General features: G+C 43.8%; 1 protein-coding gene and 1 long non-coding RNA gene across 3 annotated transcripts in view; one reads left to right on the forward strand and one right to left on the reverse strand.

The window, feature by feature from the left end:
- Nucleotides 1-27,894, forward strand: part of ZBTB7C (zinc finger and BTB domain containing 7C) — a 245,004-nt gene that overhangs the window by 139,615 nt on the left and 77,495 nt on the right. The gene's annotated exons all lie outside the window — the stretch shown is intronic.
- LOC141270479 (uncharacterized) lies at nt 151-27,754 on the reverse strand. Its single transcript, XR_012321697.1, has 3 exons — nt 27,634-27,754; nt 5,222-5,320; nt 151-3,428 (listed from the first exon to the last, which is right to left on the reverse strand). It is a non-coding gene; the product is annotated as an uncharacterized lncRNA (long non-coding RNA).

The raw sequence follows: 27,894 nt of genomic DNA on the forward strand, positions 1-27,894 counted from the left end.
GAGTGATAGTTTTACAAGACAATGGTAGAAAAATTGATTTTGTCCTTGAAGAAAAATGAAAATACAGATTTTCCTGTATCAGATTTTAACACCTTGTCATTGTTAGGTGCTGGTAAATTTTATTACATATCTTTATTGTGATCAGAGATACATTTTTTTCTAATACAGAGATCTAAATCATTTGCATGATCGATTTCTGTCTGATAGCAGGCACCACTAGGGGGAGCTCAATGCTTACTAGTTTATTATTGAATTTAAAGGGAGTCTGTCACCCCCAAAACTTATATGGAACTATTTAGACCTTCATGTAAAGGGACTTAGCCTCTATAAAATTCATACTGGCACTGTCCATTTTAGTAAATTTGTTGTGTAGATAAAGTTTTATTAGGCTATGTGCCCACGATGCAGAAATGCTCCGGATTTTTTCCTGAGTGTTTCTGCATCTCCCTGGCAGAAAAAACGCATGCGGATTGTACATGCGGATTGTACATGCGGATTGTACATGCGTTTTTCCTGCCAGGGACATGCGGATGTGAAGCGTTCTTCACATGTATTTCCGCATGCGGGTTGTGAAGTGCTTTCCAAGCGATTTAAGCATCACTTGGAAAGTGCTTGACAACTTGGTCACACTATATAAATCCATGCAACCGGCACAGATTTATATAGTGTGACCCCAAAGAATGGTAAAAAATAAATCTATACTTACCTTCTGATGTCCCCCGGAGTCTTGCTTCGCTCCGTCCTGGCTTGCCGGCAGCTCGCGGTACACTGAAGGACCTGCCGTCACATGACTAAATAACGTCACCGCAGGTCCTTTTAGTCTACCGCGATCTGCCGGCAAGCGAAGACAAGCACACCGGGGGCCATCAGAAGGTAAATATGATAATTATTTTTTAGTTTATTCTTCTTTTTTTTACAGGTTCTATGGTACCCGGGTCCGGAGGAGAGTCTCCTGTCCTCCACACCCGGGTACCATCCACACATTGAAACGCTTGGATTCCGCATGTACAAATGCAGTGATGCGGAATCCATGTGTTCTAATGCAAGTCAATGGCGGCGAAAACGCAGCACTTCCGCAAAATAATTGGTAGTGCTGCGTTTTTCCGCAATGATAATCCGCAGCGGAAATTTCCGCAGCATGAGCACAGCACATGCAGATTATCATTGGGGAACATGGCAGACCTTCTACCAAGCGTTTTTTAAGCGTTTCTGCAGCGTTTTTGCTGGCGATACTTCATGGGAAAAACATGAAAATCAGGGTGGTACTAGTAGCATAGTTTTCTTTCCTTCCGGGTGAAAGATAATTTGCATAATTTTGCATACAGTTTTGATTTAATTCTACGAGGCGTGGGGTGAGATTGCCTACAGCTTTGTCTTTTATTAAAATAATCAGATTAAGGCGAGGGGGTAGGGCCATATTTTGCATATATACCAGTAAAGTAATGGGACCACATTTACAAGATTCCTACCGCTGATAATAACCAGCTGCTCAGTCCTACACCAGCCAAATTCAGGAATGGATTCCTGATGTCTCACTTGTCTTCCAAAGGCAACGTGTAACTCCAACTTTTTATGGAAATTTATTCTAAAAGTCAATCACAATCAGAAAGAAGACTCCGATATTTTATATTGTCTTCTAACAGCCAAATTACTGGTGCAACAGAACTATTGCGGTTCTACTGAACTGATCACCAGTGATCAGGGAAACATGGCAGGAACTGTTCAATTTCCCTACAGCGCCTCCACAGGGAAAACGAAGCATTTCACACCTCTTATTAAAATCAATAGACCGTTCTTGTAATGAATGAACACGCCGGATCCTACAGAGACATAGACGCTCTTCGTTACTACTCTCCATCTTATTAATAGAGGTCCTCAGGAAGTCCTAGTAGGTTTTATAAGCTAGACAAACCCTTTAATTACAGACATTGAACTGGATTAATTCATGATACTGATCTTAATATTTCACAAGTTATCCTCAGTGTGGGAACCTTATTTATAGGGATTATAAACCTGGAGGAAAAAAATTTTTTTGTTCATTAATTGTGTTTTAATCCAATTTTGCCGCTACACAGAATAATATATTGACATGCTGCACCTTCCCTCAGGGTGTCCAAGAGCCCGAAACACCATGTCTGCAAATTGAGATCCTAATTTGGCTTTTATCCTAAGTCATATTGCAAGACTCGTTAAAGGGTCGATTGCTGCTTCCAACAGGCGGCGCTATAGAGCTCAAGTCCTCTTCCTCTCTGAAGAGGCAATTTGCATAGGAATACACAGGACATTCTGCATCTTAATTCTTCCAATGGTTCCTCCTTCTTATTCTGATAGGCCAGGTTTCCAGGGCGGTAGGGGGCCGCATGAGATTCCCTGTAAAATCACAGCATATGGGCAGGTGCAGATGACCGTAGTTTCGGTCCACGTGCGATCAGTCAAAACATCAGATCACATTCGGACCAATGTTATTCAATGAGGCCTTGCACATGTTTGATTTGGTCCAAGAGAAAAAAAATCACAGTATACATGATTTTCCTCTGCTAATCAGATGGCACTCGACCGCACTCTGATGACATACGAGTGCGATCCAATTTTCACAAATAGACCGAGTGGAGAAAATGGAGAAACTTTTTCTTTTTCTTTCCACCTCTGAGAAAATCGGATTTCCCTGCCTCCCGGCTTCCTGTTTGCGGCGCTCATGAAGATTGGGCTCTAAGGGGTAACATTTCTCCATGTGGAGAGTGAAGCCAGGCCTGGCATGTCAGAGTGAGGAGACTTACAGTATATACGCCATGTATGCTCCTCTGGGCAATTAAAGGATTAGAACTCTAGCGCCACCTATTGGAAGTAGCAATCCTAAAAGTCAATATCGACCCAGTAACGAGCCTTGCTCATGAAAATGCAAAATATTCAGACCAAGGCATGATTGCTGCCCTGTCCTGGACCGTACGCTTCAGCATCAGAGGAATTCAAGGGCTCTAAAACTGGATGGATCATGATACGACTAGCTTTAAATCAGCATTTACAAGGTCTATTAAATAGCTTGGCAAAATTCAGCTTTTATATATCGCAGAATCAACTCTGCCATACTGCAGTCTTGAACTCTATGACAAACTTTGCTCTGCTATATCACTGACGTAACTCTGCTTACACCGTTGGTCCAGTTCTACTACAGAACCTTCTGGGTCACTCAGTTCAGCTACATTGGTTTCTCATCACTGAGTCTAATTTGTTTCCTTGTGTTGTACAATTCTGTCATGACTGTTTTCTCAACTTTGCCTCATATGTGATTCCGCTTTGCTTCTCCTGTTGCCATTTTGACACCACAACTTCAGATTTTCCATCTAGGTCTCCCAGTTGCAGCCACATCTTCTGTCCATGCTGCATCACAACTGTCCATCCGGACCAATGGATTTGAGGATCCACCTCACCTGGTGAGACATGATACAATGGGATTTTTAGTTTCCGCCTCCCAACTTATGAAAGGGTGGCCATGTTCAATATGGTGGTCCCAGATTCTCTACTAGATTGGGAGATGCTCAATATGCATATTTAGAGCTCAATATGCTAAAATAGATTACGATGCCAGATGGAGACCCCCTTCTGACTGCATGATGTTGATGTGTATAGACTTAAAGAAGCCATATGGGCAGGGGGTTGACCAATTGACACAACCCCTTTGAGCTTATCGTAGACATCGGTCACTGCTACAAGTGGTCTTTCCTGATTCCGATACAAGACAGAAATGAAACAAGACAAGACATGGTCATTCTTTAATGACTGTTAGCCTGTTCTTCGCCATCACTTGGTGACGATCAGCCTGTTATTGGCCACGTCTACCATCAACCTCATCTCTTTGTTATTATTGGCATATTTATGGCCATCTCTTGGTGAAGATTAACCCGTTCTTGGCCATGCCTACCATCGACCCAGCCCTTATTGACTATTGACCTATTCTTAGCCACACCCACAATCGTCCCCATCCCTTGTTGACTATCGGCCTGTTCTTGTACTTTCCCACCGTCAACCTCATCCCTTGGTGACTATCAGCCTGCCCTTGGCCATGCCCACCATCAACATCATCCCTCTGTGACTATTGGCCCGTTTTTGGCCCTCCCTTGTTGATTTTGCCTGTTTTTGTCCATGCCCACCATCAAGTGACATTAAAAAGAATCATAAGCAGGTTGTAATGGAGCAGAATGTGAACACCTTGGAACTCTTTTTTTGGGTGGTCACCTCTATAGGACGCCATTGGATTCCATAAGAATCTAGACTTTAGTCGGAGCTTATAATGATGATGTGATGCAAAGTCATATCTAAATCGCATCCAATAGTGATTAAAGCATTGGATGTAACCTTCTTTTAGACTCCGGTTACAACCATATATGAGGGTATATTGTACGGAGAAGACTATAAATCCCATTTCTGTGTACTGTATTGTATAATATGGCTCCTCTGAGTCTTAGCACAAGCAAATGCTTTATTCATCTGGGACTTGCAGATAATAGGTCATTGTAGACTGAATTACTATGTTACTTTTTGGTCAATTACTATTCCCTTGTTTTCCAGGACATGGGTCACGGCTGATTGCTAAGTAGCTACCTACTTCTGAGCAAGCTGAAATATTTATAGATCCTCAAAATGCAGCAAATCTCTAAAGCCGGGTGCAGTAATTGGTCTTGTATTACATTCTTTGAGGCTACTTGGCCTTGGGAGATGAGATTTAAAAGATTTAGACCAATCTAGGTGTCTACACAGAAACAGCTTTAAGGCACAAAAATGTCAATCATTGCCGTAAAGAGGTTAAGATTGGAGTGCAGGGCATTAAGTGTCGTAGATGGTATCTTCAAAATTAATTTTCACATTTGGCCCTGATTCGAGATCCCTCTTTACCATTATTATGTTTGTCATCATTAATTGTAGGGTGTACCTCAAGCAAAAGGAAAAAAAGGGTATAACAGCCCCGTGGTTCTGAAAGTGCAGTAATTGTGTCTAGACCTTCAGCTTGTAAGGAAGTGGAAGTGTTACCTTGAAGATATGTAAAATTATGTAATGATATTTGAAATGTCTAATGATTTATATTGTTAGTGATAGTTGTGTTTGGCCCAGTACATGGTAGTTGACAACAATAGATGGAGTTAATAGTAGGGACTAGCCCCTGGTGGAGGAGCTAAGTGACGGCACGACAGAGAGTTTCCGGATAGAATGTCAGATAGGGACATACCTGCAGCAGTAGCAGACACAAGGTCTTACTGAGAAGCAGAACCGTATGTGGTGGGTGTGCTTGTGGCAGAAGGAAGACGACCAAGGCAGGTGGTAAGCCCTACGAAGGAAGTGACAACAAGAAGGAAGTGGTTAGTGTCCAAAGTCGATCCCGAGCGAAAGAGAGGAAAGTAAGAAGTATTGGGGCCTGGGGCAGGAAGCCCAGTGGGACAATACGGAGTTGTCGGTCAGTCGGGTAAAGGAATGGAGAAGGAATGATAAGCGAGACAAAGAGAAAATGCCCCGTGTGGTAGTTCAGAGGTGTCAAGAAAGCAGAAAATTAAGTGGCATCCATATTGAAATAGAAAACTACCCTAAGCGGAGAAAGAGAGGACTCTGGCTTGGTAGACTGTAGTGCTGTTACTGGATACTAGGAGGCTCCCTGAATAGAGTGTGCTGGGCTGTGTGGAGGCAGAAGAGTTAGAGAAAGTCGAGGGCGAGAGTGACTCCCAGAAGAAGCATGCGATAGTGTTCTTGTTAAGATCTATTTTGTTTTACTATCGGCCATCTTGTTGTGGTTTGCTGGCTTCTAGTCTTTTCCTCTGGTGCTGGGTTTCTTGGTCACGTGATCTCTGCCTCTTTATTACCCAGCACCTGGCTCCCATTCCCTGCTCGACATCAGTGTTGTAACGCTCGTGCTCTGGCTAAGTAGCCTTGTTTAGTTCTTCTTGATTTGGACTATTGTTCTCCTGGGACTTCTTGTTCCATCAGTTTTGTTTCCTTTATTTTTTGTTTCTGCAACTAACTTTTCTGTTAGGAGGTTTCCTGCTTTTGCTCCCAGTCCTTAGATCTTTTAGGGACCCCTTTCCCAGTCCTACAAGTCTTCGTTTGAGTTCAGTGCAGGAGTTTCGTTGGGGCTATTCATAAAGAATAGGGCACCCACCCCAGCATAGGGTTAAGCTGAGTCTCAGTGCAGGGACAGCGTTTCCCTCCTATTCCTTAGTTCTAAGTTGCACTACATAACAGTTCTTAGTCATAACAGAAACGTCCATGAAGATGAATGCCTACTACCTGCTGTACATTGTTCCTCAAAAGTTATTATTCAGTAGAAATATGTTTATTTATGAACTGTGGGCCTCCCTTATTGACCTCTGTAACTTCTGGTCCTGGCCGGCCGAAAACAATGGCACCATGCGGTCTGCAAGGGTGTATCGCTTTCATAGCTAAAGTCCACACACCCAGCCAGGACCTCCATTTTCATGTAGCGTGGTGGGGTGTGAAGCACAAGTACCTCGGTGATGGCTGCCGCCCCACGCCAAGTTACAAGCTCCATGCTTCTCTCAGTGTTCATAGTTCTGAAGCTACTTCCTGTCGGCCATTTTAACTCCCAGAAGGCTAATATTGTTTTGTCAGACGGCCGAACACAGACTATTACTGTGTGTAACCACTCCTGGTCTCCTGCTGCACTCAACCCATGCTGGGACTTGTGGTTTATTTTTAGGAGTGCCAAATGTTCTAAACCAACTCGGTAAAGGTTTATTCTCTTGAGATGTGCAAATTGATCGGTAACGAATCCAATATCCCGCAAAATGGGTTCCAGATGGTTGACTTTTTGCTGTCTTCCTTTGAGGGCCAGAAATGGGGGAAATATTGAAATAAATTATACTTGCCTGTCCTGAGCCTCCACCTGCCCTTACGCCACCTTCACCTTCTCTGTGCCAGTTTTTGGATCTTCCGGCACATTCCTTTTGGCGATAAAGTCAATGATTGACTTCATGTGGTTACATAAAGAGGGGGGGGGGCGACATACATTATTGAGGTCAAAGACGTGTATCACCTCCCTCCACGTGATCGTGTCAGGCCAATTACTGGATACAGTGCAGGAAGAACCAAAGACTGGTACAGAAGACAGAGGACTTGCGTTGGAGGTGGCATAAGTACAGATATATATTTATTTATTTTACTCACTTATATAACGCCATTAATTCCCCAGCGCTTTACAGACATTATTAGCACTGTCCCCATTGGTGCTCACAATCTACATTCCCTATCAGTATGTCTTTGGAGTGTGGGAGGAAACCGGAGAACCCGGAGGAAACCCACGCAAACATGGGAAGAACATAAAACTCCTTGCAGATGTTGTCCTTGGTGGGATTTGAACCCAGGACCCCAGCACTGCAAGGCTACAGTGCTAGCCACTGAGCCACCATGCTGCCCATTTATATATATATATAGTATATTATTTTTTTATCCCCTTTTCTCCCCCCAGTTTATTAAACTATGGGCTCTGGTGAGACCTCAGAGGAAGATAAGCATCTTTTCTCGGCAATTGGGGAACTTTAGAACAAATCAAATTATGGCAGCCGAAACGCGTGAACGTTCCCAAATGAATTTTGCAAGTTGCGCCCATTTCTACTTTTGTCAAAAATATAACTTACCGTTTTTTTTTTAGGCTCGGCCACCGACCTCAGATCAGTGAAGTCCTACTCCTTGAATTACCACGATCATCAGAATGATGGGACAGCACTGCGATCACCCGCTGCTGTGATTGATCTTGAACCTTCCCCTTCTTCTATGATTAATAGTATTTGCAACATCATAAAAGAGAGTTTCAGTCCCAACTTTTGACAATCCAGATTTGGCGATTTTAAGGGGACTTTTCCTACTCATAGACAGTAAAATAAAGAAAATGCTATATATTTTTTTAGATTTTTTTTGTATTCAACTGCAAAAAAAAAAGAATGCAAATGAAATGCTAATTATATACACCCCAAAAAAAAGAGAAGAAAAAAAAAATCAAGACCTCACACAGCAAAATTAGCCTAAAAATAAAACATTTATGGGAAAAAATGATACGTATTGGGTTTCCGTAAGGGGTTATCAGTAGATCTAGATTTTTCAGAAGATTTAACTCCGGTTTATGAACTGACAAGATCTCGCGTTTCATGTTATCCAGGTTGCTGCATAAATCCATTCACCCAGTCCTGCTGCACAAGAATAATCCCGTCATTACAGGCTTCTGCTTAGATACCGCTCCTTTAATGTCTTGTAAAATGCTGTGTAAGATTAGGGGGCTCCCTGGCCCTACTGCGCTCGCCTGGATGCTGGGACCACCTGTCCTTACTTGATAAGAGCTGGAATCTCACTATGAAGCTGAGAGATTAAAATGGTGCATGATAGACGTTTGTGTCACAGGTTGTAGCAAGGTCATTCATTAATATTATTATTTGTGGTATTTTATCTGTATAATCAAAGTGATGAATGCAAACATCTAGGAATGTCTTAAAATTATACTTCAATAATTTTGATTAACCCCTTAAAAAAATCTGTCAGCAGGTTTTTGCTATTTAATCTGAGAGCAGCATAATGTAGGGGGAAGAGATCCTGATTCCAGTGATTTGTCACTTATTGGGCTGTATTTTGCTGTTTCAATAAAATCTGTGTTTTATCAGCCGGAGATTATCACTACAGGACTAGGTGTCACATGCAAGCCAGTCCAGCTAATCTATGTAACTCCGCCCCCACCACTGATTGGCAGCTTGCTAACAGTGTAAACAGGAAGCTGCCAATCAGTGGTGTGGGTGGGGTTATACAGAGCTCAGCATTCTGAGCACTGCTACATCCACAGCAGAGAAAACAGGGATTCTATCAAAACTGCACCAAGCAGCCCAGTAAGTGACACATCGCTGGAATCAGGGTCTCTGCCCCTAAATCTTGCTGCTCTCAGATTCCATAGCAAAAACCTCCCGACAGATTCCCTTTAAGGATTAATGTTCAGCATTTCTTTTTTACACAACTTCAGCATGCCCATGTAGTAGCGGGATGAGGGCTTGTTATTTGCAGCAGAAGGTGTATTTTTCCATATTTTTCACTTTAGATTATTTTTTTCCTTTATTTTGCCGTTTCTACTAGGGCTTGAGTGGCAATCCTTTAACTCCTTCCCCGCACAGTCATTCCTGGCAATCATTTTTTTCCTGCCTCACCTTTTAAAATTCATTTTTGCTCTCCTGTACCAAATACTATATTGAACAACATTTGGAAAAAAAGGGAATAGAATGGAAAAAAAAACTAAATTTTTGCAATTGATGAAAAGTATTTTCTTTATTTAAAAAAAAAAGTTTTTAAAAATATATAAAAGTTTGAACGGCCCCTATTCAAAAATAAACAAATTAATGGTGTCATTCAAGACTACAAATCATTCCCATAAAACAAAATTAGCCGCATCCTTAAAGGGAATCTGTCAGCAGGTTTTTGCTATGTAATCCGAGAGCAGCACGATGTAGGGACAGAGACCCTGATTGCTGCGACGTGTCACTTACTGGACTATATGCTGCTGTTTCTATAAAATCAGTGTCTTATCAGCAGGAAATATAATTATCACTTCAGGACTAGGTGTCTCGTGCCTCCTGGTCAATCTGTATAGCCCCACCCCTATCACTGATTAGTAGCTTTCTGTCAATGTACAGTGTACACAGAAAGCCGCCAATCAGTGGTGTGGGCGGGGTTATACAGGGCTCAGCATTCCGAGCTCTGCTAGATCTGCAGCAGAGAAAACTGTGATTGAATCAAAATGACAGCAGCAGCCCAGCAAGTGACATATCACTGGAATCAGGATCTTTCCCCCAACATCATGCTGCTCTCAGATTACATAGCAAAAACCTGCTGACATATTACCTTTAACGGGTTAAACACGTAAAAAAAAGCCTAAAACTAGATTATGCAATTTGAACTCAAGGCTGATGAGACTTGGCGCACTTTCGCCACAAAGTCTAGTTGCACTCACGATAGCAAATCTGTCTCATTGCCTGGTTTAAGAAAACATATAAGGGAATATGGGGGATGTGACCCCTTGCACAGAGCACATTCACTGCTGCGGTTGACATTATTTTGTCTGCATCAGCCTACGTATATCGTACCAATTTTGAATGCATTGGTATGTGGGAACTGTGACTGGCCCTTGTGAAGACACAGGGGTCTTCCGTGGGCGTAATACTACTCAGACAACACAGGGTGATGGTAAAACAGTGTGGCAATACTTTATTGACCCACCAAACGGACAATAAACACATAGAACAGTCCCAGCAAAATACCCAAGATGGTGCAAAATTACACAGTCTCATCCTTCCGCTGCCTTGCCTGGGATAGAACAGTTGCGACTTTGGGACTTCCAGGGCCTACTACCTCAACCTTTGGCTCCCCACTTTTGGCAGGCCCCCACAGAGAGAAGGTATACGGCAAGCTTAGGAAGCTGACAGTCCATCGAGGTACAAGGCCAGGAGACCCGAGGATCTCACCCTGGCCTCTCCAAGAGTTTCCATGGGGTCAGATGACAGCTGGTCCTAATCTGGCTTCTCCGAATGTCTCCATGGGTTCCAGGTGACCGGAGGGTCCCACCTGGCAACCCCAAACAACATATCCATGGGGCCAAGTGACTTTATCGTCCCAACCTGGTGTCCCCATATGTATTCATGGGCTCTTTGATGGTCAGTGGAGCAGATTTGTATCTGTCTAGTCAGGGCTGTATATCCTTAGGCTGGAGTCATGTAGAATCCAAATCTGTGTCTCTTTAGATAAAGCAATGCTACCAAGCTGTTGGTCTGAAGAGAGTTTGATCTTTGGTTCTCCTTGTAAAGTCTCTTTCAATTCTCTTTTTCAAATCTACCTGCTACAGAGGCATATGTTCCTTAAATAGTTCAACTGTCCTTTCAAGTACACATCCACAGGGCAAGGTTAGGGAGGGTATTATTCCACAAGGTTCAGGTCTCATTGTTTGAGCCTTTAATCAATTTATATAGTTGGTATATCAGGGGGCTATTTTAAATAAACATCTAGTTGGTTTTAGTACAATATGCAATTAGCATAGTAACAAACATCATTGTTTCATAACCAAGAGAAGACAACAATCATGGTTATGCAAATATTGGTCTGTCCTTCTTGACCAGCCAAAGAAACACACATACATTCACAAGTCAACACAAACACAATAGTGTATTTCTCTTGGCTTAGCAAATCTAAACGTCTGGCTGATTAAGATAAGAAGCTGTTTCATCACAGCCCTGCAATTGTTTTTAGTTCACAATGGCTGGTACTATTAGGAGGGCATTGGATAAAGGGGCTGCCACATATCATTGCCCCTTTGTCTCTCAGCTTCCTGCTTGCCGGGAAACTGTGTGCTCCTGATGATTGTCAGTTCAGACCTGTGTCATCGTCCTGATCCTAACTGTGTACTCTCCAATATTGCTTGCAGAGGTCACGTTACCTCTGCAACATTGGAGGAGTGCAGGGGTACTGGAGATAGCTGGATCCACCGATCTGCCCAGCTTCAGAGCAGCACTTGCAAACTCCTTGTCTAGGATAACGGCCACCACTGATACCAATTAAAAGTTCTGTAAAATGCAGAAGAGACGCTTCATAGGGCAACACCATCAATGGAGATAGGTCAATGTTGCATATCAATCCCCTTTAGCTTTCCCTACTCACCTTGTGGTTAGACGATGTTGGAGCTGCGGCAGGCACCCCTCTGATGGATTCAGTGCTGGTCCGTATGTTTCATGGCTAAGCGAAACCTTCATTTTGACGAGCTTATAGCCAATAGACTGCAGAGGTGGCCGATAACCTAGGAAACAAGCTGAAACTGCCAAATTAAATCCCTCTGTTTTTTAGAACAGAGAAGATTTTTATTAGAAGATAAATTGCAAAGTTACTTGTTTTTACAAGCACTTAGCAATTTTATGCATTGATGGTTGATGAGGCAGCCCCTTTAACTCCTTACCAACATATGATACATATTTATGTCATATGTCGTGTCCTTGCCTTTGATACAGGCTCGCATCTTCCCCGGACATGATGGCTGATTTAACCCCTTTACCCCCGAAGGTGGTTTGCACGTTAATGACCAGGCTATTTTTACAATTCTGACCACTGTCAATTTATGAGGTAATTACTCTGGAACGCTTCAACGGATCCCCCTGATTCTGAGAATGTTTTTTCGTGACATATTGTACTTCATGATTGTGGTAAAATTTCTTCGATATCACTTGCGTTTATTTGTGAAAAAAACGTAAATTTGGCAAGAAATTTACAATTTTCAAAATTTTAATTTTCATGCCCTGAAATCAGAGAGATATGTCACACAAAATAGTTAATAAATAACATTTCCCACATGTCTACTTTACATCAGCACAATTTTGGAACCAACATTTTTTTTTGTCAGGAACTTATAAGGGTTAAAAGTTAACCAGCGATTTCTCATTTTTCCAACAAAATTTACAAAACCATTTGTTTTAGGGACCACATCACATTTGAAGTGACTTTGAAAGGCCTTTATGATAGAAAATACGCAAAAATGACACCATTCAAAAAACTGCACACCTCAAGGTGCTCAAAACCACATTCAAGAACTTTATTAACCCTTCAGGTGCTTCACAGGAATTTTTGGAATGTGGAAGAAAAAAATGAACATTTAACTTTTTTTCACAAAAATGTTGCATTAGACCCAAACTTTTTTATTTTCTCAAGGATAACAGGAAAAAATGGACCCCAAAATTTGTTGTGTAATTTCTCCTGAGCACGCCGATATCCACTGTTTGGGCGCACGGCAGGGCTCAGAAGGGAAGGAGCGCCATTTGACTTTTTGAATGTAAAATTTGCTTGAATAATTAGCAAACGCCATGTTGCGTTTGGAGAGCCCCTGATGTGCCTAAACAGTGGAAACCCCCCACAAGTGACACCATTTTGGAAACTAGACCACTCAAGGAACTTCTCTAGATGTGTGGTGAGCACCCTGAACCCCCAAATGCTTTACAGAAGTTTATAACATGGAGCAGTGAAAATAAAAAAATCTAACTTTTTCCACAAATATGATCTTTTAGCCCCAAATTTTTTATTTTCACAAGGGGAAGAGGAGAAAATGGATCCCAAAAACTGTTGTGCAATTTTCCCTGAGTACGCCAATACCCCATATGTGGGGAAAATACACTGTTTTGGCGCACGGCAGGGTTTAGAAGGGAAGGAGCACCGTGTGACTTTTTGAACGCAAAATTGGCTGGAATTGAGAGAGGACGCCATGTCGCATTTGGAGAGCCCCTGTGGAAACCCCCCAAAAGTGACACCATTTTGGAAACTAGACCTCTCAAGGATTTTATTAAGGTGTATAGTGAACATTTTGAGCCCAGCGGTACGACACTGAATTTGATAACATTAGGTCATCATATTGAAGAAGTTGTCATTAGTCTTGAGTATCGCGCGTGCTCGAGTGACATGCCCGAGTCCCAGCCCGCATGTTTAATGGTTGTTAGATAACCCCCAAAAAACATGCGGGGATCGCTCGTGCATGGCAGACAATCCCCACATGTTTTTTTGGCACGAAACATATGGGGTGGAGACTCGAACATGTGCGCGATCGCCAGGGCATAATAATACGTATGTGGTCCAATAGGCCCAGGGCGCAGATATGTATTATTACGCCCGACGTCAGAAAGCGGTTAATCAACAACCATCATGTGTCTCTAACAGCCGTGGGTGGATCGGAGCTCCGCTTGTGGCTGTTAACCTGTTAAATGCCACTGTCAATCTCTGACAGCGGCACTTAACAAGCTCCGGTAACCGGGCGCATCGTTCCACCCGCCCATCGTGACGTGATCATGGTGAGCCAATGGTTTGTCATGACAGCCAAAGGTCTGGTGAAGACCCCCGTGCCTGTCATTACAATCCTTCCGTGAAAGCGAGCGTTTAGCTGACGTTCATACAGTTGGAGATTGTGATTTTTTTCTGTACACAGCAGTGCTGAAACACTGCTATGTGTGTGTACCACAGCCAGTCAGACGATCATCGCAGCTTAAAGTCCCCTAAGGGGACTATTAAATACAGTAAAAAATGTTTTTAAAAATATGGAAAAAATAAAAAAACAAAAAATTTCAAATCACCCCTCTTTTGTCCCATTGATAATAAAACAATAAAAAAATAAAATATACACGTATTTGGTTTCACTGCATTCGTAAAAGTCAGGTCTGTAAAAATATAAAATAAATGAATCAAATCAGTAAACAGTGTAACAAAAAAAAATTAAAGCACCAGAATTCCAGTTTTTTGGCCACCGCAACATTGCAATAAAGTGCAATAAGAGGTGATCAAAACATTGTATCTACCCCAAAATGGTAGCAATAAAAACATCTGATCAGGGCACAAAAAATAAGCCGTCACTCAGTCCCATATCCCGAAAAATGAAAATGTTTCGGGTCTCGGAAAATGACGACACAAGGAAAGCATTTTTTTTTTTTTTATAAGAGTTTCCGAATTTTTTTCAAAATATAAATAAAAAAAAACTATACATGTTTGGTATCTGCGTAATCGTACTGACCTGGAGAATCATATTGCCAGGTTAGTTTTACCATATAGTGAACATGATAAATGAAAAAACAATTGTGAAATTGCACTTTTTTTGCAAGTTCATCGCACTTGGATTTTTTCCTGCTTTCCAGTACATTTCATGATAAAATGAATGATGTCATTCAAAGATACAACTCATCCCACAAAAAACTAACCATGATATGGCTATATTGACGGGAAAATAAAAAAGTTATGGCTCTTGGAAGAAAGGGAAGAAAAAAAAAAAAAAAAAAAACTGAAAAGGGGTTAGGGAAGGGGGCGGATAAACATGACATTCATAATAGCCTCCTTGAGGTTCCAAAATTTGATCTTTTTGTAAAAAATCCCACATCGATATTTTTTCCATTGGGTCTTTTTTTTAGACACCACCATGGGACTGCTCGCGGGTACCAGACTCCGGTGTGCGATTAAACCCATGTAACCCGATAGAATTGTCTATAGAAGTGAATATTGAGGTCCAGGAAATGGACGGGTCTGATTCATGTGGCTGAATGTACTGCAGATATGGATGCTTGGAGGGGCGGCCTGTGCCCACCCTGTATCTCTGGGTGGGTTGCAGTGTCAGAGATTCTGCTGTGTGAACATGTGTGGGAGAGGCTAAGAAAAACATTCCATCCTGAGCAGAGATTGGGGAGGGGGAGGGCGGCCGCGGCTGAAGTCATGTATTTTTTAAGGAGGGTGTTTGTGGATACAACATGTTCCTAATTCTGTCTTCTCTTCAAGCTGCATTGATGCTGGCACAGGCTCACGGCGGAGGATCCAGCAGGCAACGGACGGGCATTTTTACTGTATACTGTTAATACAGATTTTACAGATTCGTCAATGGCATGCCGTGGTGCACCTGTCACTAGGAAAGTCTTAAAAAATATATATATATTTATATAAAAAATGATAGATAGATAGATAGATAGATAGATAGATAGATAGATAGATAGATAGATAGATAGATAGATAGATAGGTGGGCGTGAATATGAAAAATAATAATAATAAAAAAAATATAAAAATAATAAAAAGTGTGCGTGAAAATGAATACGAGCTATTTAACAAATTAGCATGTAATATATCATATAAATCTAGATATACAGATGAGGCCAATCTTAAACTAGCACACAAGAAAAATAACACAATAATCCAATGAATTTGTATCGTTAGGCGACGAATTATAGGATATATCCTAAGTCATTTGACAAGGCTCGCTAAAGGGTCGATATTGACTTTTAGGATTGCTACTTCCTGTAGGTGGCACTAGAGTTCTGGTCCTCTTCCTCTCTGAAGGGACAATTAGGATATTTTTCACATTTTTCTCCGTCATGACATGATACCTTTTGTCATTTTAAGCATGGCTACATCTGTATTTTCAATGTATTAAAAAAATAAATAGTAATAGTAATAAAAAAAAGAAGGCATACTAACCTACCAATCTCCTAGAGGAGGATAGAGCAGGGCCCCTGTGCAAGAACAATATATGGGCCCTTTGAAGTCCAAAAATTCATCAGAATGCAAAATTCCATCTGCTTTGGGTGGAAATGGGCCCCTTCACCTCTTGGGCCCCAGGTTGCACTAATGATTTGTCCGCCCCTGCTCCTGCCAGTACATGACCGATTGCTCTGACCGGCTCTGTGCTTCCTGTTACAGTCATATGAACATGTGACCACTGCAGCCAATCACTGACTGCAGTAGTTACAGTCACAAGCCCAACCCCACCTTCAGAGGAAGCTTGGAGAGTGAGGGGGATGCAGGCAACACAAGAAGAGGAGCAATGGGGGAGTACAGTATGCTGGGCTTTTAAAAACCATTAGGGGTGAAGGGTTGTCCATCACCTTGATAGTGATGATATATCCTTAGAATAGGTCAGCAATATCATGGTGGGGGTCCGACATCGGACAACTACTCCAATCAGCTGTTATCAGCTACTAGAAAGGTCATCAGTATCAAAGTAGTGGACATCCCCTTTAAAGGGACACTGTCATCGGAAAACGTCTTGTTGTTTAAATCTTTTCTTTTAGTTTCAATTTAATTTTTGGTAGTGTTTTCTGTTTTTATTTTTTTTTTACCATATCACGATCTCTTAGAATTAAAAAATAGACCACTGGGGCTGTTTTTTAAATCACTTTTTTAAGTTTCTTTTTCATTTTTTTTTTTTACCATATCACCATCTCTCTTAGAATAAAAAAAAAAAAATAATCTTGCAATTATCACACCGGCCACTGGGGCTTGTTTAGACTTTTTTCACATTTTTTTCACTTTTTTCACGCTTTGTTAAAGATCATTGTAATTGTTCATATATGTATACCACTTTTTTCACATGTAAAGCGCCATGGAATAAATGGTGCTATAATAATAATAATAAATAATAATAATATTAATAATAATAATCTGTATATCTAGATGTATATGTTATATTACATGCTAATTTGTTAAATAGCTCATATTCATTTTCACGCACACTTTTTATTATTTTTATATATTTTTTATTATTGTTTTTTTCGTATTCACACCCACTTATAAGTGTATGTATATATATATATATATATATATATATATATATATATATATATACAGTATATATATATATATATATATATATATATATATATACAGTATATATATATATATATATATATATATATATATATATATATATACACACATATACACAGTGGGTACGGAAAGTATTCAGACCCCTTTAAATTTTTCACTCTTTGTTTCATTGCAGCCATTTGGTAAATTCTAAAAAGTTCATTTTTTCTTACTGTTGTTTCAAAAAACATGCACTTGTACATTAGACACAATGAACCGTATCCTTTGTATTGGAGCATTTAATGAGCGTGTGCAAAAGTCATAATGAAGGGAGGGGGAGCAGAGTGTTATCCGCTGTGTATAGAAGTGTAAAGGCTATGCGCCCACGTTGCGGAAATGAAGCAGAAAATTTCTGCTTCATTTCCGCATGTCCTCTCCCGGAAAAACGCATGCGGAATTCCGCAAGCGTTTATCGCGCGTTTTTCATGCGTTTTCGACATGCGGAATTGCCTTGCGTTTTTTATTGCATTGTATAAGGCAATTCTGCTTGCGGAAACGCAAAATTAATGAACATGCTGCGGATTTTTGAACGCAGCATAAACGCTGCGGAAAAATCCGCAGCATGGGCATAGAACTTGCGGATTCTCATTGGGGACCATGGGGTGCGGATTACCAAGCGTTTTACGAGCGTTTCCGCTCGTCATTGTAATCCTGATTAATAGGAAACCGCTGAAAACTCTTCCAGGAAGTAGGAGTCTAAAATAGTCCTAGTGGCCATTGCAAAAATTTAAACATTACACATTTTGCTTTTTTTTTTTTTTTTTTTTTTAGAAAAATCGTGATATGGAAAAAAAAATTGCTAAAATTTTTGGCAAATATACATGTACCACTAAAAGCTGACAAACAATATGTAATTTTCTGATGACATCTTCCCTTTAAGCACAAATAATTACTTTATACATCAATCCGTATGTAATGTTATCCCATAATAACAATAAAGCGCCGTGAATAATATATTTCTCTATTAACCCCTTTATCACAGTCTCATTCTGTTTAATGGGGTTTCCCCTTTTAAAAATCTTTTTACCCCACAAGCTTAGATAAAAAAAATCAAACTGAACTTTAGTTACCCTCCCTGGGGGTCCAATGCCAAAGAAGAGAAAAAAGGGTGTGCAATAAAGGCACAGGCAAAAAAAAGAATATATAAAATACCAGATAAATACATAAGAAATAAGATATATTCAAAACAGCACATATAGGAGCAAAGGCAATAAAAGATCGTATAAACACCATAGATACCTATGGGGCTGCACCCTAATATGTGCCCTTCATCTCCCTTCACACCCCACACATGTAATAATAAGGATCCCCTAGTAAGATAGCAAAACAGAAAATATAAGAATGTCCAAGGCAAATAGCAAGTGACTGCATGTAGATGGCACGAGCTGCTTGGCTCAGTGATTGGCTGCAGCGCTGTTCATGTGATGTCACCGCTGCAGCCAATCAACAGAGACGGAGGCAATGCCAGAGATATAGGAAGGATAAATAAAGCTCAGTTTGCTTTTACACACGTAGGTGTTTTTGTATGTTTTTGTTATTTTCTGGGATTTTTTTTGTTATTTCCTATTTAATTTTCTGCTTTAAATCAATGAGTTAAACATATTTTTAAGTTTTATTTATTTTCCCACTGACATTAATAATTAGCGGGATTGCATCACCAATCTGAAAAAAAAATACTAAATATGGTATAAAGTTGTTCTTGTTGATTAAAACCAGGAGTATTTTTAAGAAATGACTAATCCATGATTTCATCTTTTTAATGTGCTGCTTTTGACTCCAATCAGGGGCGCTATTGCAAGAATATCTATGGAAAGTATTTGGCTCTACTGTGGTGAAAATTGGTACTGCAAGGGAATAAGAAATTAATGGCAACAAGAAGGGTCCATTTGTTTTGTTTTTTTGTTTTTTTAAAGTTTGGACATTTTTTTGCAATCTGTTATTTATGCAATTTCTGATTAGGATCAGCTAAGTAGTGGGGGCTGCGGGAAGGTAGACCCCCACCAAGCTGATATTGTTGATCCATCCAAGGGATATTGTAAAACTTGAAGGCTACATTTCCATATCAACTTTTTACAATGTTAAAAGGCTTCTCTGCTTTGGACAATCCTCTCCCTGATCACACAGCAATTACCTGTGTGTCTGTCTGTTAAATTTTCCTGCAGCACCCCCGCAGGAGAAATGAAGAATTACACTGTCTAAACAAATCGGTAGGTTGCCCTTGCAATGTAGGACAGGACAGGTCCTCGAGAGTGAGAGACGCTCTTTGCATTTGTTCTTCATTCTGACCCCCAAAAAATGAGGATCCTGGAATAGAGGAATTCCATCTAATAACTCAAAATTCCCTAATAGGATATAATAAAATGGGTTTTTAAATTATACTACCCCATGATGTTAAAAAACCTGAGATTAAAATGATCAATTATAACATTATATGATAGGGAGGGCACATGCCAAAAAGCCTTCGCCACCCCATCGATAATGTGTATGCTAAAACAGAGGTCTCTGTAATGTCCATAGACTTCAATGGAGAAGGACTGATACATGCGTAGAGTTTCAGGGAGTGTCTGTCACGCAAGGTGGGAAAAACTAAGTGCAACACAAAGGGAAGGGGAAAAGGAAGCCCAGACTCCAGAGAAAGGGGGGAGTGGAGACCTCCTAGCTTAATCTAATCTCAACCTGTTTCCATTAATGTCCCAATATTGGTTCTTCACCAATTGCCGCACGCGAACCTCGCCCAATCTTTCCCTGGCATTTGGCCCTGGCTAGGGAAGGAAGGGGATGAGCGCTAGTCGATCCCCACTGACAACTAAGGACAACAACGGGGGAACAAACAAGGGAAGATAGCTTAGCTTTAGTCGACTTCAGAGAGATGAACACACGCTCTCATAGCACCAGAGAGAAAGAAATAATGCACTTGCTCTGAACCTTCACAAGAGGTAATGTGAGTATCACCGGCACCTCCCTCTGGCAAACAGCAAGTATTTAAACACCCAGGCCAGGGTGTTAATTAGCCAGAGGAAGGTAGCCGCTGGGTCCTAGAGGGACATCTTTTAAGAAGGTGTCTGTAATGCCAAACATAGAGATCTCCTGCAACCAACTGCAAGGTGACTGTCTGTCACTTCTGACACACCTCTGACAGTGTCTGTGTCTCAGACGCAGGACGGCGCCCCCGCCAGCCAAATCCAGCCCTGATTGAGCTGGTGATATTGAGTATTTCTTTTGGGCATGGTGACTATTTTTGTAGCTTTGCATTCAGACCTTACCTTAGTTTGTACTGTGCACTCTGTGAAAATGAGACTAGTTAGATTAATGGCGGTTTAGCACAGCTTTGCAGTACACTGAACGATGACAGCTACTGTATGCAATAGCAAACAATCGTCTGGCAGGGGGATTAGTGCGTCTACTGCCACACAACCTGAGGATGAGCAAGTAGATGAGAGCACCTCGTCACATCCAGTAATGGCACTGGAGTGCTGATCATAAGCAATAATGGATCCGTGATCAGCAATCTGCATGAATGCACTGAGCGGAGGCATTAAGAGGTGTCTCCCGGGGCAGGAACATAAGCTAGGTCCATGCTGCCCGAATCAGACATTGCAGCTAGGTATGCTTTACTCTGAAAAATACTTTGAAAAGCCGGCTGAGGACTATGCGTCTTTGCTGACTAATACGATGTGGAACCTGGTGGATTCCACTTTCTTTGATTGACAGTTCTCGAACTATAAACACACAAAGGAAGAGTCCTGTTAGTCAACTGGAGCGTGGTGGTGAGAAGTTGGCCGGGGACCACATCGGACTAGTCAGCTGATACCCATAGGACCCAATTCATCAAGGCCAGCGATGTTCACGTCGGTCTCGATGAGGAGGGTGTTGAAGTCAGATGCTCCTCATTCATTAAAGGGATTGTCCAGGCTTGAGGTTCATGTCTGCAGTTACTTTATGTCAGGGTTCCCCAACTCCAGTCCTCAAGGCCCACCAACAGGTCATGTTTTCAGGTTTTCCTTAGTATTGCACAGGTGATAATTACATCACCTGCACAGGCAATAATTACATCACCTGTGCAATACTAAGGAAATCCTGAAAACATGACCTGTTGGTGGGCCTTGAGGACTGGAGTTGGGGAACCCTGCTTTATGTGACTGCTGACTTGTGAATCCTTACAGCACGTGCACTGTGCGCTGTCAGGATTCTCCGGTGGTGGCACCGGAGGCCGGCGTATTGAATTTGCATACATGCGGTCACATGCAGACCAGATATTGGCAGCCTTGCACAATACAAGGGAATTGAGTGAGGCCGGAGATGTCTGGTCGGAATGTGTTGGAAGCATGCAAATCGCGCACTGTGCGTGCTGTGAGGATTCACAAATCAGCAGTCACATAGGGTGACTTGAACCCCAAGCTGAACAATCCCTTTAAGACGCGGCGATTATTAAATCAGGTGCATCTGAGAAGCGGCGGGCGCCTCCGTGTGCTTCACTACTAATATTACTCCAGTTGAGGACTTGAGTAAGATTTCTGCTTTAAAGAGCGCCACATCTGTGGCATCACTCCACCAGTGTACACCTGTCGTGTCCCTGTCTTAATCCACTTTAACCCATTTTGGCGGAGCTTGGCAAAACCAAAACACCAGAAGTAGCAAAATTGTTTTTGGACAACTGCAACTTATGCAAAAAGTTTGCAACTTTTCAAAGCAATTTACACCACAATTCTGGAGTAATTGCTTTGAGGAATCGGGGCCATAGTCTCTAGCCGGCTTTTCAAAGTATGTTTTCTCTTAAATACTGCAGCATTTCAGAGTAAAGTATACTTGGGTGTAATTGCGCAGCCAGTGTCTAATTCATTGAAAAAGTACCTGTCATTTCAAGTGACTCTTTAGTACAAGCTGTCGTGTGTGTACATGAAGAATAACACCATTTCTGGCCATGGGCAGGCAGGCGGGCACTGCTGATAGACAGGCAGGAGGGCACAGCTGGTAGACAGGCAGAAGGGCACAGCTGGTAGACAGGCAGGCGGGCACTGCTGATATACAGGCTGGAGGGCACAGCTGGTAGACAGGCAGAAGGGCACAGCTGGTAGACAGGCAGGCGGGCACTGCTGATAGACAGGCAGGAGGGCACAGCTGGTAGACAGGCAGGCGGGCACAGCTGGCAGGCGGGTACTGCTGGTAAACAGGCAGATGGGCACAGATGGTAGATAGGCAGACGGGCACTGCTGATAGGCAGGCAGACGGGCACTGCTGATAGACAGGCAGGCGGGAACAGATGGTAGACAGGCAGACGGGCACTGCTGATAGGCAGGCAGGCGGGCACTGCTGATAGACAGGCAGGCGGGCACAGCTGGCAGAAAGACAGGCGGGTACTGCTGGTAGAGAGGCAGAAGGGCACAGCTGGTAGACAGGCAGATGGGCACAGATGGTAGACAGACAGACAGGCACTGCTGATAGGCAGGCACTGCTGATAGACAGGCAGACGGGCACAGCTTGTAGACAGGCAGACGGGCACAGCTGGTAGACAGGCAGACGGGCACTGCTGCTAGACAGACAGGCACTGCTGATAGACAGGCAGACGGGCACAGCTGGTAGACAGGCAGACGAGCACTGCTGATAGACAGGCAGGCACTGCTGATAGGCAGATGGGCACAGCTGGTAGACAAGCAGGCACTGCTGATAGACAGGCAGACGGGCATAGCTTGTAGACAGGCAGGTGGGCACAGCTGGTAGACAGGCAGGCACTGCTGATACACAGGCGGGCACAGCTGGTAGACAGGCAGATGGGCACAGCTGGTAGACAGGCAGGCTGGTACGGCTGGTAGAGAGGCAGAAGGGCACAGCTGGTAGACAGGAAGGCGGGCACTGCTGATAGGCAAGCGGGCACTGCTGGTAGACAGGCAGGCGGGCACAGCTGGTAGACAGGCAGGCGGGTACAGCTGGTAGACAGGCAGGCGTGCACGGCTGGTGGACTGGCAGGCGTGCACGGCTGATAGACAGGCAGATGGGCACAGCTGGTAGACAGGCAGGTGGGCGCAGCTGGTAGACAGGCAGACGGGCACTGCTGATAGGCAATCGGGCACTGCTGGTAGACAGGCAGGCGGGCACTGCTGGTAGACAGGCAGGCGGGCACAGCTGGTAGACAGGCAGGCGTGCACGGCTGGTAGACTGACAGGCATGCACGGCTGATAGACAGGCAGATGGGCACAGCTGGTAGACAGGAAGGCGGGCACTGCTGATAGACAGGCAGGCGGATACGGCTGGTAGAAAGGCAGGCGGGCATAGCTGGTAGACAGGCAGGCGGGCATGGCTGATAGACAGGCAGATTGGCACTTCTGATAGACAGGCAGGAGGGCACAGCTGGTAGACAGGCAGGCGGGTACAGCTGATAGACAGGCAGGTGGGCACAGCTGGCAGACAGGCAGGCGGGTACTGCTGATAGAGAGGCAGGCGGGCACAGCTGGTAGACAGGCAGGCGGATACAGCTGATAAACAGGCAGGCGGGCACAGCTGGTAGAGAGGCAGGCGGATAAAGCTGGTAGAGAGGCAGGCACAGCTGGTAGATAGGCAGGTGGGCACAGCTGGTAGACAGGCAGGAGAGCACTGCTGATAGACAGGCAGGTGGGCACAGCTGGTAGACAGGCAGGAGAGCACTGCTGATAGACAGGCAGGTGGGCACAGCTGGTAGACAGGCAGGCGGGTGGGCTCGGCTGATAGATAGGTGAGCATTGCTGATAGATAGGCAGACGGGCACAGCTGGTAGAAAGGCAGACGGGCACGGCCAATAGACAGGCAGGTATACAGGATACGAGTGCTGGGACCTGGGAACTAGCAAGTGTGTTAGTGACAGACATACAACGTTGCTCAGGCACGTCCATGTTGGAGGAGGTGCCTTAAACATTAAGTGTCCTCCAACTATTGGCTGGGGACACTTTAAGAGACAGGAAGCGTGCCCTAAGCACAGTGCCAGGGGATCTGTGCGCCGTGCTCTTACCCCGGGCATTCACAGACCCAGAAGGAGGAGAAAGTGCAGGATGGGAGCCGTGGAGTTGAGTGAGCTGGCATCCTTGCCGGGGAAGAGGGACAGCCCGCAAGGACGCCGGCGCTACAATTTCAAGTTTGCAATTGACTCTGAGCTAGTGGGTGGACGATAGCCATTATGTCTCCCATTCACAGCACACACAGAGATGTGGGATTCCGACTTTCCTTTTTCTATGTATGTTCTGAAGCAGCAGCAGCATGCAGGTCATTATACAGCAGAACTGAGCGGTGTAGCTATGAATCCAGCACTGGAATGATATAAAATACTGGAAAGCAGCAACATAGATCTGTGTGTGTCTGCAACAGGCAGCTGTAATCTAACACCTCAGTGAGCAGTTTGACCGAGATTAATTTCAGCAGTTTTTTAGAGTGGGTGATACATTTAGGAGGTTGAGGCAGGGAATAGTTGATAAATGGAAAAAGAAGCAGATTTCTCTAATAAAAAAGATTTATTTTAAAGTTTTAACTATTTGCATTTACTATTTATGCAAAGTTTCTTGAAGTGTCACTGAATACTTTCAAGTCTCTTCAGTAAAGCATGGAAACGGACTTTTTTCTTTACTTTAAATATGATATGGAGCAACAAATGCTGGGAAGTATAGATCATTGGTAACCGCAATGCGAGGGGAAGTAGCTAACTTTTTCTTTTTTGGGGGGTTTAGGAAAAAACAGTTTGTGGAATTCATCAAGGCTTGTATGGCAGTTTTCTGGCAAAAAGTAGTCACAAATTTTGGCACAAACTGTTTTGACCAAAAATATTCCACCTTTAATTTGACACTGTAGCTGGGGGCCAAAACATATTACAGATTTACTATAGTTTATACTGAATGCTAGTAGGGATTTAATTGTGTGACAGCTCACACATGCACCCAATTTATTAAGATAAGCAGACCTGTGAATAAATTTGGTGTATTTTACCCCAATCTTAGTAAATTCTCCCCAATATACAGTATCTGGCAGTTTGGAGCATACAGTAACTCTAGTAAGATGGGAAACATTGAACACGAAACCCTGTGTCTATGCTATTTATTGTTCCCCGTTATCAGACATTTCGGTCTGGATAGAGACTGATCTTGTTGTTATTTAATAGGATGGATGACAGAAAGCTCTTGCCCAATTTGTACTACTTTATGACATATACACGATAAGGACACAAGTATGGGGTCAACTCCATATTCCCCTCCAGGAGCTTTCCTGACCTCCCGTCCTACATCCACCATAGACATTAATATAGGGTCTTCCCCTCTGCAGATATAACGGCCCCCGCTCTTCCGGGAAGGATTTCTCCAAGATTTGGGGAATTTTTGCCCCTTCATCCAGAAGATCATTAGTGGGGTCAGACCCTGATGTTGGGGGGTCCGGGCTCACAATCTCCATTATAGGATGGGGCTGAGGTCCGGCCTCTGTGCGGCCGCTCATGTTCTCCTCCATGTCTGTATGGAGCTTGTGCACTGGGCTCAGTCATGGGAAACAGAAAAGGGTGAACCCCAAACTGTTCCCACAAAGCTGGAGGCTACAATTGTCCACAATGTCTTGTGCTGAAGATTAAGATTTCCCTTCACTGAAACCAATAAGCTGAGGCCGCCCCCTGATAACAGCCCAGAGCATTATCCTCCTCCACCATCTGTACAGGGGGCACAATGCAGTCAGGGAGGGAACGTTCTTCTTCACCAAACCCAGACTCCTCCATCAGACGCAGAGAAGTGTGATCCATCACTGCACAGAACACGTCTCCTCCAGAGTCCAGTGGTGGCGGCTTTACACCACTCCATCCTACACTCGGCATTGTGCTTGGTGATGTACGGCTGCATGCAGCTGCTAGGTCATGAAGCTCCTGGTGGGGGCGCAGTGTTTGTGCTGATGTTATACCAGAGGAGGGCACTGAAGTTATGGGGTCAGCAGAGGGTTGGTGACTTTTCTGCCCTCTGCTCCTCAGCACTCGACCCCCCCCCCGCTCTGTACCGTTACAGGGTCTCCACTTCGTGGCTCAGTTGCTGCGGTTCCTTCCATGTCTCAATAATATCACTCACAGGAGATCGGGGACGATTTAGGAGGAGAAATGTCATTAGCGGACTTGTTACCCCGGTGTCTCCTATTACAGGACCACGCTGGTATCAGTGAGCTCTGCACCACCAGCCGGTCTGTCACATGTTAGTAAAGGCTGACGGCATGGCGAGGTCTGGGGTTATACACCGTAAGCGAGGGGCCAGATATTATACACTGGGAAGCAAGGCGCCTGAGGTTATATACCGGGGGCGAGATGACGGATGTTATACACTGGGGGCAAGGGGCCGGTTATTATACACCAGGGGTGAGGGGCTGGAGGTTATACACTGGGGGCAAGGGGCTGGAGGTTATACACCAGGGATGAGGGGCTGGAGGTTATACACCGGGGGTGAGGGGCTGGAGGTTATACACCGGGGGTGAGGGGCCGGAGGTTATACACTGGGGGTGAGGGGCCGGAGGTTATACACCGGGGATGAGGGGCTGGAGGTTATACACCGGGGGTGAGGGGCTGGAGGTTATACACCGGGGGTGAGGGGCTGGAGGTTATACACCGGGGGTGAGGGGCTGGAGGTTATACACTGGGGGTGAGGGGCTGGAGGTTATACACCGGGGATGAGGGGCTGGAGGTTATACACCGGGGGTGAGGGGCTGGAGGTTATACACCGGGGGTGAGGGGCTGGAGGTTATACACCGGGGGTGAGGGGCCGGAGGTTATACACTGGGGGTGAGGGGCCGGAGGTTATACACCGGGGATGAGGGGCTGGAGGTTATACACCGGGGGTGAGGGGCCGGAGGTTATACACCGGGGATGAGGGGCTGGAGGTTATACACTGAGGATGAGGGGCTGGAGGTTATACACCGGGGGTGAGGGGCTGGAGGTTATACACCGGGGGTGAGGGGCTGGAGGTTATACACCGGGGGCGAGATGACGGATGTTATACACTGGGGGCAAGGGGCCGGATATTATACACCGGGATTAATGGAACCTGGTGTTATACATGGGGGCACTGAGGCCAGGTGTTATACAAAGGGGGGAAATGGGTCTGAATTAGAAACCTGAATTCAGTTATTAAAAGGTGTGTCCAATACTTTTGTCCATATAGTGAAGGTCCTGAACACCCAGAAACGTTTCCGTACGTGGGGTGACTGATATGATCCTCTCCCCTTATTTCTGTCTTGCACTCTTAGGAGCCTCTGACGTTAGATTTAGTGGCCCTTTAAGGACTATCCATGTTCATTATTAGATATTTATCTAATAAGAGTTCAAGGGGCCGCGGAGCTTGGACATCACCTTGGGTAGCCCTCCACATTCATGTGTTAGCTGGCAGTACAGTGCATAGCATTGCAGCGAAATTACCAAATTCATGGCCAACAATCGTGTTGGACCTTCCATTAGTGTGGTCTATTAGAGCATTTATTAACATCAGACATACCTCTTAATGCTGCAGTCTCGAAGAGGAATATACATGCATGCGGCGGCACATGTGGGTGATGAGGGCACGCTGCGTTCTGAGGTCATCAGGCTTATTCCCGTCTGTGGGTCACATGATCTATTAATTCTAGCCCCTTCCCGCATGCCTTACAGCTATACAAACACACCCAAAAACAAAATAAACACGCCACACCTAGTGGATAAGGCCAAATCATGTATTTAACCTTCCTCCATAAATCACTTCCTATCGACACAGTACACG

This window comes from Phyllobates terribilis, unplaced genomic scaffold (assembly GCF_046119375.1).
Source record: "Phyllobates terribilis strain yellow unplaced genomic scaffold, ASM4611937v1 Scaffold_1__5_contigs__length_1240528914, whole genome shotgun sequence".
Lineage (NCBI taxonomy): Eukaryota > Metazoa > Chordata > Amphibia > Anura > Dendrobatidae > Phyllobates > Phyllobates terribilis.